The following is a 5790-nucleotide window of genomic DNA, read 5'->3' on the forward strand; positions in this document are numbered from 1 at the left end:
CCCTAACCCTAACCCTAACCCTAACCCTAACCCTAACCCTAACCCGAACCCGAACCCTAACCCGAACCCGAACCCGAACCCTAACCCTAACCCTACCCTAACCCTAACCCCAACCCCAACCCCAACCACAACCCTAACCCTAAACCCTGACCCTGACCCTGACCCTAACCCTAACCCAACCCTAACCCTAACCCTAACAACCCTAACCCTAACCCTAACCCTACCCTAACCCTAAGCCTAAACCCTAACCCCTAACCCTACCCCTACCCCTAACCCTACCCCTAACCCTAACCCCTACCCCTAACCCTACCCCTACCCCTAACCCTACCCTATCCCTAACCCTAACCCTAATCCCTAACTCTAACCCCATAAATACATCAATGTATACATGGTTTGTGTGTTTACAATTTAATTTTAAAAAGTCAAAGAAATATATTTTGGAGTAAAACATTTTCTTTTCTTTTAACTGGTATTGTGTCTCGTGGAGGAACTTTATTTTCTGCAACACCAAGGGTTTTCGTCAATTGTGGAAGTCTTATTTTCCATAATTTAGAGCTTTTGTCAGTTTTGGCCAACACCTGATACAAGACAGACTCAAACCAAAACCAGAAAAGCAAATGCACAATTCACATAGCATTGAAATCTCGGAGAACAAGGAAAACTTATAGCCAGCTGACGATCAACCTTAACCTTCAGCTATCAAATTCTAAGCCAAAACCCCAAACCAGCTCCTTACCTAGAAATTGTGCCCCAGTTGCTCACTGTTGTCACATAAGCAGAAAACTCATCTTCCTTATCAGAAGTTGGCAAAATTCCTTTCCAGAGTTCCCTGTCAAAATAAGCCTTGTTAGCAAAAATTCTTTAGGGAAGTTCCCTGGCAAGATAAGCATTACATCTCAAAGCAAAAATTTTGAGACAGGAACCTTGGGAGAGAGCAGTCACTGACCACTGGTGAACCACACAAGGTTAGACTAAGACTCTCACTTATCCCAAGCACCACTAGAAGAATTACTGAAAGTCAAAGGGGTGCCACTCAGAGGGATGCCTTCCTGGTTACTAAGTGGCAACTGAAATGAGTGACTAAAGCAAGGATCTCAATCCATCCAGGATTATTAAGCCAGCATTAAAGCACACCCTAAACAGACAAATCTGTGACTGTTTTTCCAAAGAGGTTTTTAGGAAATTTAGTTATACATTTCCCCATGAATGATCTGAGGGGACAGTCCTTCACAGATGCCTAAAGCCTTTTATCTTCCTGCAGGGATTTGCCTAACACATAATGTTAGTAACAAATATTCATTTGGAAGAGTGTGTTTCATGATTCAGCCTCCAGGTTTGACCTTTCCTTTTGCATAAGGAGTTTGGGAAGGTCCTGGAATTTTTACTTTTCTTTACAGTTCTGAAACTTAAAATTTCCATGGATAGTGATAGGTGGCTGTGAAATAGGTACACTGTAGCACAGGTAGATCATGTGAAGTTATCTACTCATTTTTTTTTAAGACAGTGTCTCATTTTGTTGCCCTGGATAGAGTGCTATGGGGTCATAGATCACAGCAACCTCATACTCTTGGGCTCAAGCAATTCTTTTAATTAAAAATTTTTTTTGGCAGTTTTTGGCCAGGGCTGGGTTTGAACCTGCCACCTCCAGTATATGGGGCTGGTGCCCTACTCTTTGAGCCACAGGCACCACCTGTTCACAAGCGATTCTTTTGCCTCAGGCCTTCTGAGTAGCTGGAACTACAGGCACCCACCACAATGCCCAGCTGTTTTTTTAGAGACTGGGTCTTACTCTTGCTCAGGCTGGTCTCCAACTCCTGAGCTCAAGCAATCCACCCACCTCTGCCTCCCAGAGTGCTAGGATTACAGGTGTAAACCCCCAGACATAGCCATGTTATCTACTCATTATAATTCTTTTTACAACATACTGTCTGGCTGTTTACAAGAGTAAAGAATAGGGCAGCACCTGTGGCTCAAAGGAATAGGGTGCCAGCCCCATTTGCTGGAGGTGGCGGGTTCAAACTCAGCCCCTCCCAATAAAAAGGGTAAAGAATAAATAGATTGATGATAGATATCCAAAATATAATGAATACTAAATACAGGTCATTGAACTGTACATAATTGGTGATTCTATTATAGTTTGTACATTTACATATATATTTATCTGGATACTTACAAATGAAAGTGTGTATAGATATACCAGCAAAAACTTGAAGACACACACACACAATGTTGCCAGGTTGACTGCAGGGGAATACACCAAACAGCAAGAGAATTCTGTGCTCAACAGTGCAGCACTAGAGTCAAAGGTCCAATGACATGGTGGGTCCCCAGGACCAACACTGTGCCACTTGGTCCAGGCCTGTCATCTCAGAGGACACTCCACGTCTCCAGAACATAAAGACTCAGTTTCCGTTGTGGGAAATGCTGACCTCATGGAAACCCTCCTTACTGGCTTCCCATGTCTCGAGTCTACGGCCTGGAGAGTTACTAAATGCCACCACACACCTTACCATATTCCCTCTTGCTTGCATGTCCCCATTATTTCTATAGACACTGAAGAAAATTGGTTTGAGAATCCCTTCCTGGGCTAGAGAACGGCCTCATGGGGAAGGGTCAGTCAGACCTGATCCCTATGTCCCATTTGATCACAGGGAAACACAATACATTATAGTAACAGAATTGTGATTACATTTTAATAACCTGGACGGTTGTTTATTGACCACTCACACAGTGCTAAAGGATTTACAGACATAATATCCATGATATGAGAGAAAATTATTGTCTCTATGCCCACAGATGAGTTATCAGAAGCTCAGACCACATGAGTGCCTTACATAAGATCCCACAGCCAATGGGCTGTGACTAGGATGCAAACTCAGGTCTACCTACAGCAGAACCCACACCCTCCCCCAGGATGCACTGCCTCCCTCCCTATGGGCTCCCTAAAAGCTCCAGTCACTTCATCTGCCTGCCCCAGACCTGAGACCCCAAAACTCCAGAACAAGTCAACCTGCTCACTCTTCTCAGGTCCTATTTAGGAGAAGGAAATCTCAGACCCTCTCAGCAAAGCTGAGCTCCTGTGCATAGTGCTCACCGAGGTATATTGCCTCATGACCCACTGGCAGGACTAGATATTCTTGCAGCTTCCTTTTAGTCCTGAGATTTGCCAACCCACTCACTAATTCAGCCTAGAGCCATTTCCTGGAGTCATGAAAAATAGTATTTGAAGGGTTAAAGATTGGGAAATACCAGCTTGCCTACTGTTGGCTGTGTGAATTTATTCACTCTGCACAAATAAAGATGCTAACAGACCCCCTTTATGGGTGACCAGGGAGCTTACAGAGGGTCATGCAGGTCATGAGCCCTGTGCAGGGCCAGTACCAGGTCCTCAGAGACCTCTTCCACAGAAAAGGCAACCTCAAGACATCAATTGGGGGGGGGGGTATCACAGTGGTCTGTGGGGTGAGAAGAAGCATCAGGCCTAGCCTGGGGACAACACGGAAAGGGGAATATCAGACCTTCCCCAGAGGACAGAGCAAGCACCCAGTACCGGAACCCTCAGACTTCTCTCCTTGATACTACAGTTGTTGCCAGGCTACTCCATTTATCCGCCTAGAAGTCCACTAATGATTCCTGAGTGCCCATCCTGGCCAGGTTCTGGGCTGGACCATCCTGGGGACACAAGGAGGCCATTCTGGCTGCTGGACTGAATCGGGGGATCCTTCACACCCTCCCCGATCCCCCTTACCTCCTGAGACAGCTCCTCAGCCACCAACACCCATTTCCTGAGCAAATTCTGGAACCAAGTCCAGACTCTGTTCTTCCAACCAGCTCAGAACAACCTGGTGATTGAAAGGAGGTCTTACTAATAACCGGTCCTACTAAGGAAAGTAAACAAACAAAGACAAAAAAACTCATAGCCCAAAATTACCCCTCTAAGAAAAAACTTGCCATACCACTTCCCCTTTTGTTTAATTAAAACCCCTGTGGCCTGGCTTGTGACCTCTAAGACTTCTTTCTCAGCAACAGCCCTAAGCCGACAGCAGGCTGTGAGTCCCCACTCCAACCCTCTGGCCTCGGTTCCTACCAAAACCCGATTCCAAGGATTGAGATAGGCCTGAGAAGGCAACTGCGACCGCATTGTCTCCACCAGATGGTTCTTCTCCCTCCCTTCCCTCCTCTCGCCTTCTCCGGAAAACAAATCAAGTTTGAACTTCTTTCTACCCCAATCACTGCCTGAGAAGTCTTTATCCAGCGTCGTGCGCACCCCACGGGGGTCTCCGCAGCCTCTCGCCGCCTGGGCGCTCACCCCCTTCCCCAAACGCGGGCAGACAACCCGGATCCGCGCCCTCTCACCCTCGGCCTCAGGGCCCGGGAGCCGCTGCCAGCCCCGGGGGGAGGCACAGTTTCGGGGTCGCCGGCACAGCGCGGGGACGCACCCCGCCCTAGAGGCCCTGCGCAGCCACAAATGCCTGAACTGGACCGCAGTGAGTTCGGGTCCCCAACACTGATCCCGGCAGCTACAGCCTTTGTCAGCAGGACAATGTGCACTGCTGACCCAGAGGACCACTGTGCACAGCCGGACGCCAGGAGCCCCAGCTGACCACTCAGGGTCGCCACATTGTGAAAATGAAGCAAAGAATACCGCGAGTCTGCGCGCATGCGCGCTGGCACCTGTTTTCACACAGGTGCGAGACTCAACGCAGCTGAACACGGCGGGGTGGGCGGGGCCTTGCTGAGGCGGGAAAGAACAGCCCCGACCGCCCCTCAGAACTCTGTGGCGCTTGTGACTGACCCGCAGGGCTTCAGCCCTTTAGTGCCTCCTGACGGTGGGTTGGCGAGACCGCTCCGGTCGGAACGCTGACTGGCGGCTCGTGTGTAGCGACGGGGCGCTGCAGACGGTACCTGGGTCTCCCCCACGTCTTACGGCCCGAGGGGCTCCGAGTGGGCGGGGGGGGGGAAGAGACGGGCACACTGACAGGAGTTCACTGGCCTTTGCTGTGAGGTGTGAATCTCTTACAAACCCCCAACCCAGCCCCTCAAATTCCAGCCTGAGGAATCCCTTAGTGTTTAGTGTTTGCTCAGTTAAACAGGAAAGAATCTGGGGAGAGAGGGACTTTTACCCTTGTTTGACAGAGACTATACCCTACACGCAAGGTGGAGGAAAAGGCCCAGCTTGATACATACTGATAAAATTTGTTACTTTCTCTAGGTCAAAGATGCTTTCAAAGACATTTCCATATACTTCTCCAATCCCTCAGGAATCCAGATCCCTGCAGCCTGAGAAGACCCAGTCCCGTCAGCCCCAGGGACCCCACATCTCTCCAGCCTGAGAGATACCTGCGCCTCACAGGTCGGGGCTGCTTTACTCCCAGGGTTTCCCAGAATCCACGGCAGGAGAGCCCCAGATCCCTTCTGAGAGAAAGGTTCATTTACTCTCCCTGCTCATCATTCTGACCCAAGTCCGGGCAGTCAGGGGCCTCAAGGTCTCCTTGGGACTTTTCTGGCCCTCACGCCTCAGGACTTCCCTCAAAAACCCTTCGGCACAACCGTCCGGACTCCTTTCCCCCTTTCCTCAGATGAGCCGAGCTGCAAAGGAACTAAAGAAACAGAACCTAGCTCACTTTAGGTAATCTGTCAGTACTGGTAGAGACCACCCCACCCATCGATATGCCCCCTAGACCTCTCTGGCATCCACGTTCCCCAAATCTTCCTGTTCTAGACAGTCCCGCCCAAGAGAGACAACAGAGCCTGGCTGGTGGCAATGGTCTGGGCTGGCACCCTCTCTCA

The 5790-nt window shown here is 49.4% G+C and overlaps 1 pseudogene; it reads left to right on the plus strand.

Moving 5' to 3' along the window:
• The first annotated feature begins 3348 nt into the window (after nucleotides 1–3348).
• LOC100940489 overlaps nucleotides 3349–5790 on the plus strand; it is a 13161-nt pseudogene continuing 10719 nt past the window's right edge.

The sequence above is a fragment of the Otolemur garnettii genome, unplaced genomic scaffold, assembly GCF_000181295.1.
Source record: "Otolemur garnettii isolate 467f Iridium unplaced genomic scaffold, OtoGar3 scaffold00364, whole genome shotgun sequence".
NCBI lineage: Eukaryota > Metazoa > Chordata > Mammalia > Primates > Galagidae > Otolemur > Otolemur garnettii.